Raw genomic sequence first — 16,350 nt, 5'->3', positions numbered from 1 at the left:
ATTACTTAACAAAAGTGCTAACCATCTGATGAGAAATCTGAAAAGTGTCTTGGAATAAGAAGGCTCACAACTCGTAAATATTGAGTATTAATACTTGTTGCCTTTCTTTCCCAGTTGCTATTCAGGATTGCCACAAGTTACCACACGTGAAATTCCCTGATTTCCACACAAGTTTTAGCACTTTTCCCTGGCAAATTTTGAGATCTCAAGGGTAAGTAAAGACACAAGTTGGGGGGGGGGGGGGGGGGGGGAAAGCAAGGCCTTCTATATTTCTAAATGTGTGAGCAAATATCTTGAGTACCAACATCAACATCATCTGTGGTTAACTGTTTTGAGATGGAGAAATCAAGCCAAATGGTATATATGTTTCATTAAGACCACTGATGTTATTTTATTTCAATAAAGTGAAACACATTTGGTGACAAAAATACGCATTTCGTTGGAGTCGCAAGACAGATTTAAAATGCCTTCACTGCTTTCAGAAATAATCTCAGAAAAAGTAGGCCACTTGAAAGAAATGTATAAGGTGGGGAAGAGTTGTGTAAACCAACACTATAGGTTACCGCCTATGTCCGTTATTGTCGGTTATTACCCACTGTGTTATGTCTATTATTATACAGGTATTGTGCAATTTTTCTTTCAAGAAATACATTAGTAAATAGTGCACAAACTGCCAGTGACTGCCACAATTTTCTTCTTCTTATCGTCCATACTTTCTAATACATAAACTACTTTCGAAGTGCCAAAATGTACTAGAGTAAATAAAATGTCTATAAAATGCTACAATGTACAATGTACTTGCATGAGACAGTCGCAATTCCTGAAATTCATCGCCCGTGACCTCTGGCCTGCCGAGGAGAACCACAATCCTGGATCCCGGATAAACTATGAAAATCCGCCACATTACGCCACACACAGACAGACGCGGCCTGCTGGCAGATTACGCCACACACAGACAGACGCGGCCTGCTGGCAGATTGGCGAGACTAGATTTGACTGGCAGGGCCTCCACATAGTGGGAAACTATGGGCTTCAGATAGGCAGGCACGATCCATAGAAATGGCCTGCGGTTTTGGCTCGTCATGGAAGTCCACTCGTGTGGCCAGCTAATCACATGTCACAGACACCATGTTGATGAAATGAGACCGCACTGATCACCCACACAATAGATAAGTTGCGCAAATACTCTGAGAATCAATACTAATGAGGATAGGTAGGAACTCACTGTAAAGATGATCGCTGAGCCACAGACAGGAATGTAGAAAAGACAACACTCTCACAGCTAAATTTGTCAGAAAATGAGGGTCTGCACATTCATTTACACAATCTCTTAGACGCAACTCACGGACACACGTGCCGCCTCCGGCCACTGCACCAACAATCTCTGAGATTCAGATCCAAACAAACCACTCCTCATATCTCCCTGCCTCTCATCGGCAGCTGCTAGGCTAGCATTAAGTGGTGGTGGTAGCACTGACTGCAAGCTTAGGGGAGGGGTGGGAAGGGGAGAAGCAGTAGGAATGACAAAGTAAGGAAGCAGTGCACGTACTCAGCTGCGCCCAACCAACGACGAAGCATGACATCTCAGCAAACAAACAATTTCATGCTACTGAGACCAAAAACGAGATTTTTCCAGTGTTTTTTTTTCTTTCTTTTTTTTCAAATTTCTCTGATTCACCCAATATGTTTGAAATTCCCTGTTATTCCCCGATTTCCAGAATTTGTGGCAACCCTGCTATTTAAATGCTGTTGATCCCGTAGATAAGAATTACTAGTCATTTGCAGCTGAATTTTATTCTGTTATGGAAGATGAGTAGTAATAACTCTTACCAACAAGACAAACACTGTGTAATGTTCAGTCTGCACTTATGGCCCCATGGGATTTCCCCATCTCATAATACTGAAAGCACATACCTGCTTGAATTAGGCAAGGTTTACAGTACACGCCATTGATTGAGCTACTCTACAAGATAATTTTTCATCCTCTCCCTTCTTTTAAATTTTATAACAACACAGTGTGAAATGGACTGACAGAATGATAAATGAAAATGTACTTTCAAGAATAGTGGAAAAGATAAGAAAAAGGAAAACATCTTCACTGGGACATGTATCGTGTTTGAAACTGACCAGAGATGAGTGATTGAAGGAAAGATTGCAAGGATGAGAGGGAGTGAAAGAGCTCTATGGAGGAAGCCCAGGGCAGAGGGAAGTGGAGAGCAGCCAGTGAATATCAATTGGAACACAGATATATCACAGAAGAAGACCTCAATGAGTAACTCGCAGATCACAAATCCAAAGCTGGGGGTTTGATCCCCAGCCAGTCCTACAACTTTTTTGCCACTTACTGCTTTTTCAGCCTCTGGCAAAAAATGATCTACACTTGTGAAAAATGGCAAGCCGCTGAACAGTTTGGAGACCACATTATACTGTAGGTCCCAGTATACAGTGTGAATAAATCAGTTCCAATAGGACCATGCCTAGTTAAGCACTATGATGTCCAAACCAATATTCAGGTTAAGGATGGTTTTACTTAGTTTGCTTGCCTCTGGTGTGCTGCTACTGACAATATAGTCTACTGTACTAATATTTCTGTACAAATTCTATCAAGAAGCCGAAAGTACTATCTGGTTTGGGAATCAGTAAACATGATACTGCAACCAACAGACTGGTGACATCATTATCTTCATAGAGATACGAGTTTCAAGAAACTATCTATTGCTGTCACTAGTATGGAAACAAATAAATCAAAAACTGACAAACTAATCGGCTCTTCATAGAAATAGTGGTTTTTGAATGGGAACGGTCTTGTTATTAACACCTTGCAGTAAATAAAAATTTTGAAAATATCAGACCAGAGTGGAAAAATAGAGGTTTTTCATCAGGGACATAATTGAACTAAAGAATCTGCCTTGAGACTTTTGTTGGCTTTGGCAAATCACAACTGCACTGTCACCTTCCAATCTAATCTAAGCCTCATGCTACACTACAGATCAGCCTGTTACCTCTTATTTAATTCTTTTATTGTGACACATTTGTCAGCTTCAGCTGGTGAGTTAAATAAAAATTTACTCTCTACAAGATGGAATATCTAACAGAATACTAAAGTAGTGTGCAGCACATGTTAATCTTGTACTTAGTAATATTCGTAATTTTTTTTAGGAATGGCCATTTTCTTGAGCGATTTAAATACTCAGCAGTAAAGCCACTTTATAAAAAGGGAGAAATAGATAATGTAGACAATTTTAGACCTATTTCTACATGATAAGTGTTTGCTAAAGATACTGAAAAGGCTTCGTATGTAAGAATAATTGACCATTTCCTTTCACAAGATCTGCAATCAAATGTACAGTTTGGTTTTACAAGTGGTTTAACAACTGAAAATGGTATATTCTCTTTTCTCTGTGAGGTACTGGCTGGATTAAACGAAAGGTTTCGAATGCTGTGCATCTTTTTTTATTTAACTGAGGTGTTCAATTCAGCTTATCACAAAATATGAATCCAGAAGTTGAACCTTTACGGTATACAGGGAGTAACTCACAAATGGTTCACCTCTTATTTTAAGAACAGACAGCAAAAGGTCATAATCCACAGTAATGAGAATGGTTATGATGTGGGGTCCGAGTGTGGCATGGTTAAATGGCGGTACACCAGGGGTCAGTGCTGGGGCCACACCTGTCCCTTATTTATATAAATGATATGCCTTCTGATATTACAGGTGATCCTAAAATATTCTGTCTGCTGATGACACTAGCTTCGTAGTAAAGGATGTTGTGTGCAACGTTGGTGCTGTTTCAAATAGTGAAATTCAAGACATTAGTTCATGGCTTGTGGAAAATAAAATGATCACAGTAAGACTCAGTTTTTACAGTTTCTAACATGCAATTCAACAAAATCTAATGTTCTAATTACACAGAATGGGCATATGATTACTGAGACTGAACAGTTCAAATTCCTAAGTGTTGTGGAAAGCTCATGTTCACGATCTTATAGTTCAACACAAAAAGTAATCTACTTTGCTTACTTTTTATTCACTTATGTATAGCATCATGATTCGGGGTCACTCTTCCCATTGTCAAAGGGTATTCTTGGCTCAGAAACAGGCAGTTCAAGCAATAAGTTGTTTAAATTTGCATACCTGTTGTCTACCCCTGTTCATTAGTCTGAGTATTCTACACTGGCCACTCAATTCATTTCTTGTTAACAATATCAGCTTATTCCCAGGAATTAGCAGCTTTCACTCAGCTAATACTAAGCAGAAATACAATCCATATTTGGATCACACCCCTTTGACTCTGCTGCACCCATTTTCAATAACTACCACAATAATTAAAAAATCTTAGCAGTACTCCATGCACTTTCAAATCTAAATTGAAGAGCTTCCTCATGGGTCACTCCTATTATGTTGAGGAGTGCCCTGAAAAATTAAGTCGATTCATGTGTTAACACTGTTGACTGGATTGTCGCCTTTTTAGGATTCATAAAACACTATCTATGATTACTTTCCTGTTGTAATTTAAAGTACTGAAACATTCCATGACCACAGAAATTTACTCCTCAATTTCGTCCTACAGAAGCAGACATGTAAAAGAAATCTGTACTATCACCTTACAGTCTAGAGCTCAGGCTACACTGGAGACCAGTCTTGTCGTCACCACCACCGCGAAAAAAAAAAGAAGGTGCAAAACAGACTGGCATTATTGTATCTTCATCAGAGCAGAGTTATCACCCTAAATAACTATGATATGCTGTTAATGAACACACAGTCAGGACTAGCCTATACAATCAAAATAATGCACTGCCACTGATTTACTCTTGATTAGATGCCAAAAGCAATGGAGGAAATGAATCACCCAAAGTTTGTAGTATTACTGTATCCTCTGGCCAGTGACATAACTATGTTGTAATGTCACAGTGGTACAGCATTTTTGAACTGAATCATGTTTGCAGAAGGCACGTTGGCGCATGTGGTGACTTACTCTAGTATGTGATGTTCATGTTTCTAAATTGTTTGCAAGTGTTGGTGGTTCATCGAAAGGCTTGAGCTGGTCGTAAGAATAATACTTGAAGTGTTTGTAGCAGTTCATTAGCGAGTTACTGGGATATTGGGTGCTATGGGCAATAGATTAATTTTTAGGTTGGAATTATTAGTGCTGTGTGTTGTTTATGGATGGCGATTTTAAGTTTATGTTACATATTCTGTTGGTTATGGATATGAAAATGAAGTTCACAAGTAGGTTGCAGCATTCCATCTTCTGTTGACTGTTGGTATGATAACGACATTCACAAGTAGGTTGCTGCCTGCGGCAATTGGAGATAATGTATTGATCATGATTAAATTGCAGCTAATTGCTGAGAAGGTGAAGTAGTTGCATTATGGACCAGGGACCAGCATATGTGGCACTGTTGGAAGTACAACACAGGCATTCCATCTAGATGGTTTCCTGGTATGAGAATTCTAGGTGGGTCATTCAAGAGACTGTGCAGATGACATTATTTTTGCTATTGCTCATCGATTTTTGTGTGTGTGTGTGTGTGTGTGTGTGTGTGTGTGTGTGTGTGTGTGTGTGTGTGTGTGTGTGTGTTTAGGACAGGCCAGATTTGTATGTCAGCTGAATTTGGTTGGTAAGTATGGTTCTTTTTTGTTTTGTTTTCATAGTTTATAGGATGTGAGAGTTTATGTGCAAAATTGAATGTCTCTTGTATTTTAAAAATACTGGTAATGCAATTTTAATGAATTTTTAGTTTGTATTGTTAGTTATCGATAATCATGTTGGACTGTCATTGGTGGGTATTGTGGAATTTGTTGCATCTACTACACTGTTCACATTAAATTATCGACATTAAGTATGGGCGATTCTTTACAGTGTGTTAACATGGACTTTTGTTTTAGCCATATAGATCAAGTGAAGTGTTTGATACCAGAATGAGATTTTCACTCTGCAGAGGAGTGTGCGCTGATATGAAACTTCCTGGCAGATTACAACTGTGTGCCAGACCGAGACTTGAACTCGGGACCTTTGCCTTTCGTGGGCAAGTGCTCTACCAACTGAGCTACCCGAGCATGACTCACGCCCTGTCCTCACAGCTTTACTTCTGCCAGTACCTCGTCTCCTACCTTCCAAACTTAACAGAAGCTCTCCTGCGAACCTTGCAGAACTAGCACTCCTGAAAGAAAGGATATTGTGGAGACATGGCTTAGCCACAGTCTGGGGTATGTTTCCAGAATGAGATTTTCACTCTGCAGCGGAGTGTGCGCTGATATGAAACTTCCTGTGTGCCTGTGAAAGGCAAAGGTCCCGAGTTCGTGTCTCAGTCCGGCACACAGTTTTAATCTGCCAGGATGTTTGATACCAGATTTTGCGACCTTTGTTGGTTTCTTGGTACTCTTGATTTCGTTTCAACTATTTATGTCAAAGTAAATTTTACAGTGCCTATTTTTGGAGATAGACATGGGTTTGCGGCATTACAGATTTCTTTTGAGTTACACAGGTCAAGTAAAGTTCCCAATACAAGTTTTTTCAGATCTTTTTAATGAGGTTTTGATGATTGTTGAGCTTTTGTTTACTTGATTTTTGCATTTGTGCTTCTTTTGGTATGTCTGCATAATTACAAAAGCACTAAAATTAGTTTGTCCTCATCTACAACCCCCAAATTCCCACAGCTGTCCCATTAGTTTCAAGTCATTTCTGTAGTTAAATGATGTCCATATTATTTGTCTGCTCACATGTGTAAAGTGTGGCGCCATGGATAAGAGGCAATAGGTGGTACTGCAATATTCAGTAATAGCCAGAAAACTTACGCAAACCTTTTCTTGTCAATTCTTGGCTCACACAATTACATAATTTGGAAGGGATAGGTATGAAGCCAGGAAAAAGTTGAAGCTTTGAGTCAGTCTGTGAGATGTACTCAGCAGCACAACTCACAATGAATTGCCTAGAAAAGGCAAGTACTAAGCCTCAAGCCACAATCTATTACAAAATTTTAACTTGTGGTGTACAATAGTTACATTAGTTGTTTAATAAACTCTTTGAGAAAATCATTTGTCTACACTGTTTTGTGTAAGTATTGGAAGAATTTGAAACTGAAGTAATAATATACACGTAGACAAAACACTTAAGGTTTCCAGGTGGGTGGAAGCTTTGAGATGCTGTAACATTTTGGTGATTGTCATACTAGGCATCACCTGACTTTTGCCATAAGAGGGTATAACTTGTTTAGATGTCATTGTTCATCAACCCTTCCACTCAGCTGGAGACCAGAGCGTTTTTCCATCAGTAATATACATTGGGAGTGTGTACACCCATATGAGCATTCTGTCTCACTGTCTTATGTTTGGCTGAATAAGTTTCTACCTAAAACTGTTCACTGCTGTTGCAAGTCCTCATAGCTCACTTTCGAGGGTCATACCAGAACAAATTTTCAGTGATGTATGCTGTGTGTGTTTACTGTTCCAAGGATAAATACTTATTCATGCTCCAGGCTATCTTTGTTACAATGTCAGCAAGTGTCAGTTCACAAAGAAAAAGTGCACAAATACGTACTTTCCAGTTTGTTATAAAACAGCATTATATGACAATGCCAACAATGATTCAATTTATACAATTCCTTTACTCATGACCTCATATACAGACAAATAATGTCTACAGTTAGCCATTAGAAGCACACAGCTCTGTGCTTTCATATGGATTGTCAGAATATTTACAAGGAATTCCATCAAACATGTCCAAGATACAGTATGATTTACTATAATAAAGAAGGCTGTCTTATTCAGCACGAGTATTATAAGGTTTACCAGCAACGTGATTACCTATGAGCACAAAAAACTCACATTAAAACCTTGGCGGTAAATTTCAATTTAATTTCTTTACACACAAATTCTACTAACAGTAGAAGTGTAAGGAATCTCAGCCAATTTTTGAAAAAAAAAAAAAAAAAAAAAAAAAAAAAAAAAAAAAAAAAAGAGGAAAGGAAAAAATATTACCATCAGATGATGGAGGGTGGGACAGGATATGGGGCAGGCAACTGATAGAAAAGATAGGCAGTGGGAGAGCAATAACAGGCATCACCCATGCAAGGTAAGGGTCCATATTTGAGTCAATGTTTAGTACAAAGTTTTAATTTGTCAGTAAGTTTCATTTCAGTACATATTCTGATAAAAAGTGAATGGTTGGTAGCTATAATGATACCAAGTATTCTTTCTAACAGAACTTTGTCAGTTACCAGAAGAGACTTCTGTTTATTCTTAGTGACAGCTTCGTGATTATCATACTAAAATGAATGAATGTTCAACATTTGTCTTGTAGATAGGTCTCCCACTTATGATACTCATAACAGTTGCGAGACTAGAATGAGGTTGTGCAGCATAAGTTTTTCAGCTGGAATGGTCACAGTAAAATGAACAAGATTACAAGTAAATGATCCTAGACGGAAAAAATAGATCTGGTAGGGTGTTTCAGAGTTACAGCAACTCTCAATGGTGCAGGGAGAATAGTCGGTAGAATGGCATTCATTTCAAAAGTAGGCTTATAATTTAGGAAACTATGCTCCCTCATCTGAATCCTTGGCATTTACAGTACATTAGTAGTCGGACAAAAATTAGAAATCACCAAAAATATAACACACTGCAATGCCTAATACGGTGTAGGAAACTTTTTGACATTTGAAACAACTTCCAGATATCATGAAATGGATAAATATAGGTTTCGTATAGTTTTCAAGGGACTTTCATAGCAGTCACACACCCTCCTCTCCAACGCAGGTGCCTTTTGGTATTCACCAGTGCTGGGACGACAAGATTTCAGCAAACTAGCAGGGTGTGCTCCACATTACTACACCAGTAAATTGATAAGAGTCATTTTCAATGAGGAAACCTTAAGAATGAGTGGAGGAAGAGATATTACAATCACATCAGAAACTTTAATTTTATCGATATGACTATGAAGTCTGTCGCGACAGAGTCCTTGCATAAAAAGTTCTTGGTTAACTTGCCACGTCAAATTTGGATAAAATCCCAAGCTTTCAATGACTACCTCCGTCATCTTCATCTAACTGTATTGTGCCGGTGAGGTTTCCGCTTTTATAAGCAGTGGACAGTTTCTCATTGGCTGGATGACATCATGTTGAAAATGGTGCGTACGGAGGTGGTGGCCTCTATGTCCACAGATTTTGTTTGCGAGCTTTATCCAGCATTGCTTGCAGTGCCATCCATCGCAACAGGCGGAGAACTGCAAGGAATGTAAGAAGTCTCCCTCTGCACTCTTTCTTTATCAACTGCGCGCTTCCATGCATTGCTGGAGTCTCAGTTGAAATTATTTTCACAGAGTCTAATTTCAACTGCTTCCCTGATGACAGAGACCCAATAGTTTGAAGCGTGAGGAGGTAGTCTTCTTTCATTGAATAAAATCTTATGTTTATTTAACAAACTGTGCTGAGCCACCGCTGATTTTTCTTGATACCTGTATTTCAGGTGACACTGATGTTCCACACAGTGATCGGCAACAGTTCTTATAGACTGGTCCACATAATTTTTGCCACACTCGCAAGGAATGCTGTAAATTCCCGGTACTCTCAGGCCGAAATTATCTTCCACGGGTTGCAATATTTCCTTTCTGGGTGGCCAGACAACTCGTCCGATTCCCTGTCAGCTCAGGATTCTGCTGATCTTGCTGATCGTTGCACCGCAGAATGGTAGCCGCGCAATGTGTGTTGGTCCTCTTGATCTGTTCGAACAGGGTCCTTCCAAGGTTTCTTCGCCAGAGTAGATCTGATATCACCATCAGAATATCCATTTTTTCTTCATACCATCGTCAGATGGTTAATCTCGGAGCCGAGATGATCCTTGTCCGAAATAGTCCTTGCTCTGTGTACCAAGGTATTCAGCATAGCTCTCTTCTGTGCTAGGTGGTGAAAACTATGTGCGTTTGGATATAAATCTGTATGCGTCAGTTTTCTGTCCACAAAATGTATGAGAAATCTATCTGATTTTCACTCCACCAGCACATCTAAGAAGGGTAACTTCCCATCCTTCTCCACCTCCACCGTAAATCTTATGTTCTGATGTATACCATTCAAATGATCAACAAACTGCTGCAGTGCCTCATTGCCATGTGGCCAGATTAAAAATGTATCATCAACATACCTGAAGCAGCAGGATGGACGTAAGGGAGCACTGTTCAACGCTCGTTCTTCGAAATCCTCCATGAAAAAGTTAGCTATGGCTGGTGACAGTGGTGAACCCATGGCTGAGCCATCAGTCATGTCAGGAAACGTTGCGACCCATGAAAGATAATCTTGCCCTGAGAGTACCAGGAATTTACAGCATTCCTTGCGAGTGTGGCAAAAATTATGTGGGCCAGTCTATAAGAACTGTTGCCGATCACTGTGTGGAACATCAGCGTCACCTGAAATACAGGTATCTAGAAAAATCAGCGGTGGCTCAGCACAGTTTATTAAATAAACATAAGATTTTATTCAATGAAACAAGACTACTTGCTCACGCTTCAAACTATTGGGACTCTGTCATCAGGGAAGCAGTTGAAATTAGACTCTGTGAAAATAATTTCAACAGAGACTCCGGTTATGCACTCAGCAATGCATGGAAGCGTGCAGTTGATAAAGAAAGAGCGCAGAGGGAGACTTCTAACATTCCTCGCAGTTCTCCGCCTGTTGTGATGAATGGCGCTGCAAGCAATGTTGGATAAAGTGTGCAAACTTAATCTAGGGACATAAGAGGCTGTCACCTCCGTACACGCTGTTTTCACCGTGAAGTCATCCAGCCAATTAGAAGCCGTCCACTGCTTATAAAAGTGGAAACCTCACCAACCCACGACAGTTAGTTTTACCCCTGATGAAGATGACGGAAGTAGACATTGAAAGCTTGGGATTTTATCCAAATTTGACGCGGCAAGTAAACCGAGAGCTTTTTATTTAATTTTACCGGGTGTATCCCGTTTCATATGAAGCAGGTGACTGGATTGTAGGCAACAATTAAGGCTTACGCACACTGCTACACCCAACTGTCTCTCAGGGGCATAACCTATACAAAAGGATGCCTAGCGTCACCGAGAAGTGCCAGTGAATATTTTGTCTCCAATGAAAGTTGTTCCGATCTATCACCCCCTCCTCCCCACCCCCGTCCTCCCAGGTGCCTGATGCAAAGACTTTCCTTGTATATTTACAGACTTTTTCATTTTCCCCAACAGCTGCCTATTTACCTTTCAACTACAGTTTTCCTTTTAGTCAATAATCTTCTATGTCCAACTTTTACACTGCCTCTTTTCTATTTGTCTGCTATTGTTATTTCACTCCCATCCCTCTTGCTGTCACTCCGTTAATCCGAGATCCACAAAATCGAATCTCTTCCTTTTCTTTGATCCCAAAAGGTAGTCTCTTCCAGAGAGAGTGTGTGTGTGTGTGTGTGTGTGTGTGTGTGTGTGTGTGTGTGTGAGAGAGAGAGAGAGATATATACAGAGTGCTCCAAGAAGACTGGTCAATATTCACAGACCAGACATGATAGCAATGATCAAGCGAAGCAAAAAGTTTAGCACACACAGCCTCTAAAACGCATGCCTTAACAGCTATGAGCACTAATTCATCTTCCATATTGTGAAACAAATCTCTTCTACTGCAAACACTTATCCTTCCATATTTTTAGAGGTGGTAGTACGGCGCAAAACAAGAAAAAAATTGGCCTGTAAAAATGGACTCTGAAGTGCATACCTTATGGATTACAAGCACTTCTTCACCTTAGATACTGTGGAACAGGTCTGTTCGACTGAACAAATGCTCATCGCTCTTATGGAAGGAATTTTTGAATCCATGTTTACTAGACAACTTTTTCTTGGTTTGGTCCATACTATCTCCTTCCAAAATATGGACAGCAAGCAGCTAGCAGTAGGAGAGATTTGTTTCACAGGATGTATCAAAGATTAAGAAGTGCTCACAGCTCTTAAGGTATGCATTTTAGAGCCCTTGTTTACTAGTCTATTTTGCTTTGAATGATCATATTCCTTTTGCATCCCTGATTACTGAACAATTCCTCCTATATGTTATAAACAGTCCTCGACTTTGTAGCAGTTTCCTTAAATATCTCTCTTTTAAATGCAGTATCAAGTAATCCACCTAAAAAAAATAAAAAATGAAATTTCTATAATAAGTTAAATAATTATATAGGTACCTAAACTCCTGACGGTACATTTTGTAATTACGTTTTAGTTATGTAGTTTCCACTAAATTTGTGTTTTGCATGTGGGAAAACACCTGTGAGACAAAGGTTCACAGTGTGATTTGACCAAATAATCCTTATTCAGTTTGCATTATTAACTACTCTTGAAACAAGTGAAATCGTTAGACCATTCAGTGTTTCTGCAAATGAATTCACTACCTTAATCAACTAAACTATCGTAATCAAACTTCTCCCTAAGCTTGTACTGCTCATTTTCTTTTCTTTCTCTCTTTTTTTTTTTTTTTACAACGTAGACAATCAGATGAATAGGTACTGAATTACATCAAGAAGAAAATATACCAAATGAGGGCATAAATTTCTACAAACAGGTCCACCATCATATTTAGCATTTTATTCATGGCTGCTCATCTTCATCATACATTATCATATAATTCACAATACAGCACCTTTGGTTTACTGCCGTTGTCAGAACTGTTACAAAACAGGAAACAAAAGCACTGCTATAACAATTATAGGTTCAGTTGGCTGAAGGCCATGTTTACAGAAAGCATATAAGAGTACAGGATAACAACAAAATGGCTGATGTGCCAGGATGAGTATTCTGAAGTAGCCTAGTAGCATGAAATGCTTTGTACACTCACATACACGACCAAACGTTGGCAACGGCCTTACGCCATCCTATACTTGTGCAAACGAGCTGTAGCTAGTAGAGGGCGGAAATACGGAAGCGTCCGATCCCACCCGTCTGCTTTGACCCATGATGTCACAAATATGGCGGAAACAAAAACAAACACACACACTTTCCACAAGAAGCCTAATGACACTAACAGGACAAGCGCGGGAAATGGGGTGTTTTGGGTGGGGGGCAAACTAAATATAAACAAATTTAGACGCCTTGCGTAGCTACAACGTGTAAGTGAAGACAGCCATGCATGAATACCCACCCACCTCCCCAGGGGTCGTAACCCCTGCAACCCATAGAAGATAAAGATGCTTCAGTAGCTGATTCGTGGTTTTTGTCTTTAAAAAAACAAAAAAAGAAAAAATCTCACGGGATAGAACAAACAGATCAGAAAGATAAATATAATAAACTAAAACAGAAATTCGAGGAAACAGATAATTAAAATAAGTAATAGGCCTCAGTGTTTTTAAATTAAAAAAAAAAAAAAAAATCTCACGAGATAGAACGAACAGATCAGAAAAGTAAATAAAATAAGATAAAACAGAACTGGAGACAGCCACACTCAAACCAAACTCCGCGCCGTCATGACGTCACACACGACAACACCCTTACGTCACGGGTCAAAGCCGACGCGTGGGATCGGACACTTCTGTCGACCCTAGAGGGCTATAGTGCATGTGCATACGTACAGGGCACCTGCAGGCCATTGCTTGCACTTGTTCACGTAACTGTGGATACAGAGAATTTGATATTGATACTCATTATAAGAATGCACTTAATGGTAAGTTTTGATTACTGCTAATGTCATGTTATCACTATCATGTACTCCCACATTCCATCTGTAAAATTGGCCTTTTTTCTGCTTACTGAAACTATTATTGTTACCTTAGTTCTTTTTGTAACAGGTCTGTTGATAACACTAAGCTGAAACTGGGCATACTGTGAATTCTATAGTAATTTGCGATGATGACCTCAAAAAACTATACTTATCTATTCTGTGTTTGCGTATATTTTGAGCTATTTATTTTCATGGCACTATTATGACAAATCCTATAAATACTTGTAAGATGAACCCTGGATGAATAAATAATTCAAATCAAATTCTGAATAAAGGAGAAAAGATACTTATGGAACAACTTGACACTGATGTGACACTTCCAGAGGCATTAAAAACTAGTTGTGCTAATTTGGTAATGGAGAGAAGGGTGTGTAGTAAAAATTTCAGAGTAAATGGTGATACTTATGCGGGGGTGATAGGAGTCAAGCTGGACAGACTTTTGTGGAGAGCTACATCAACTGGAGGAGGAGATGAAAACACACATTTATCCATAAGCAACAGAAACACTAGTGGAAGTGACTAATTAGCGTCAGGACTCACGAGCATGTTTAATTCTGCCCTTCTGTGCAAGGAGTCACAACAGTTGAATCTGTAGTTTGCTACAAACGTTGAGCATTGCTGACAATGATCACCTTGACCATCACAATGATGGAAGAAGTCTAATGTGGAGACTTATGGAATGCCATAAGTAAACAAACAGTTTTGCTAATTATGTGTCTCGATTCATGGATCATTAATTAATGGTATCTACCAACAGTGGAGAATGGGTGAATTGGTTATGGAAAAATATTAAATTTGGTGGATATATGACTACATACCAATCATTCTATACACTTGTGTAATCACAAATTTTTCCAAATTAATATTCACAAACCACTAATGATTACAACTGTTTTATTATCTATCACCTGGACATGAACAAAAACACTTATCTTTGAGTGAAATACCTAATAACATTACACATCCTTCCACCAGCTTAAACCTGCATAACAAAACAGTTATTCCAGTAGCTACTGAATACTACATATCTGGAAGTGAGGTACAAATAAAAAATGATTTCATTATAGAAGTGATATAGTAAAATGTTCTTCGAACGGTATAAACGACGGGATTCGGGAGTATAAGTCTGACATGTGTTTGTATACAATCTGAGCTAAATGTTTCTGTAGATTTTTCAATCTCTTCGACTCATTTGGTTAAAAAGATCGCATTTCTTGTTTTCAACAATTTATTGTCAATGCTACAAATGCGCTTTCAACACAAAGGGGCAACAAGGGATGCAAATATACTCACGAGAAGCATATACATATATATATATAAAACCCCTAAACAGAAGAGAAGCATAATCACCAAGCGAGTAATATTTACTGTTCATATCAATGGTATTAATTTTGTATCCATTTATTCCAGTAAGGGGATAGTTCGTCAAAATCACGATACAAATGACGTGACACAAGACGCTACGGCATATTTCAACTCTTTTCAAGTTCCAGTTTCCATTAAAAATTCTTCACTGGACACACTATTTAAATTAGCTATTACATCGATAATTTAAAATTTTTGTCTTACACGGCTGAAAAGTATGTGGAACAATACATCACAACTCACGCAAATGCTGCAGATAAAACACAAGAGGTCATCTCTCGGCTGACACCTTGGGCTGGTTGCCCGTGCATAACCCTTTATCCTGAACTGAACAGTCACTCGACGAGAGTTGAGTTCAATATAGGCTAAAAAAATCCGTGTTAGCGAAGCCGTAAGGGACACAACAAACTAAATGATAGCTCCTCTTTAGTGTGGGCGAACCTATCTGCAATGACAATACTATACATTACTTACGTGCCACCAAAATTCAATAACCGCACCGGCAAAGGATCAAGTAAGTTTTACGCCTAAAAAGCTTCATTACGAAGACCTTTTGAAAAGGTAATTAAGTATGTGTACAGAAAAACCTACTATTTTAATAATTTGCAAATTACACGATCAATCATGTTATATTTCTAACAAAAGTTAATTTACATTACTAGATCACATGCACTTCATACATAACACAAGGTTTACCTCTTGCGCAGTGAAGTTACTCGCGGCTCATTTGTTTTCGGTGGTTAGAACTCCTGCCAACGTATAAATATTGGAATGTTGGACAGATGCATATGCAGCGATTTACAAAAGCTTGATAGAATCCATGAAATTATGGAATAGTTTTTCAAATTACGAATATATTTCTCTCTGTTATCTCTATTTATTCAGATTTTGTCATTTGATTGACTGTACGTTGCATTCGCGTACATTGTAGCCAACACTGAACGATTACGTGAAAAACATAGGAAAAAACCAGGTAATGAATTATTTTTCGATCGTGCCTACAAAAAAGTTCGTATTCGAATTTCTTACAATCAGTGTTTCAAATATAAACAATCCGGATCCTACAGCAAAGTCTTTGATCGCTTGTAAGCTCTTGTCTTTGAGTCCTGAGAACAACATTGCCGTCTTCGCTTCCCTCTTGCGCTTTTTTCACACGACAGTAATTCATCACGCTTTGCCTGTTATAATACATGAAGCAAGTACAAAGAAACAAATAATCTATATTAGTAAAGGGCTAACCCTGTTCATGGTTCACGGCGCACGGGTCCAACTGTAGGTTGT

The 16,350-nt window shown here is 38.9% G+C and overlaps 1 protein-coding gene across 4 annotated transcripts in view; it reads right to left on the bottom strand.

Annotated features, from left to right (window-relative positions):
* Nucleotides 1-15,864, bottom strand: part of LOC126412880 (importin-11) — a 171,303-nt gene extending 155,439 nt beyond the window's left edge. The window contains exon 1 of one of the 4 annotated variants that reach the window (XM_050082767.1): nucleotides 15,766-15,864. The gene's annotated coding sequence lies outside the window, so the exon portion shown is untranslated. Of the gene's footprint in view, nucleotides 1-13,555; nucleotides 13,579-15,543; nucleotides 15,701-15,765 lie in introns of those variants that run through there. The other 3 variants (XM_050082766.1, XM_050082769.1, XM_050082768.1) reach the window with 3 other exon arrangements.
* Nucleotides 15,865-16,350: the final 486 nt, after the last annotated feature.

Source organism: Schistocerca serialis, chromosome 7 (assembly GCF_023864345.2).
Source record: "Schistocerca serialis cubense isolate TAMUIC-IGC-003099 chromosome 7, iqSchSeri2.2, whole genome shotgun sequence".
Classification (NCBI taxonomy): Eukaryota; Metazoa; Arthropoda; class Insecta; order Orthoptera; family Acrididae; genus Schistocerca; species Schistocerca serialis.
The sequence above is the reverse complement of the archived record's forward strand: the minus strand, read 5'-3'. Positions and strand labels throughout refer to the sequence as shown.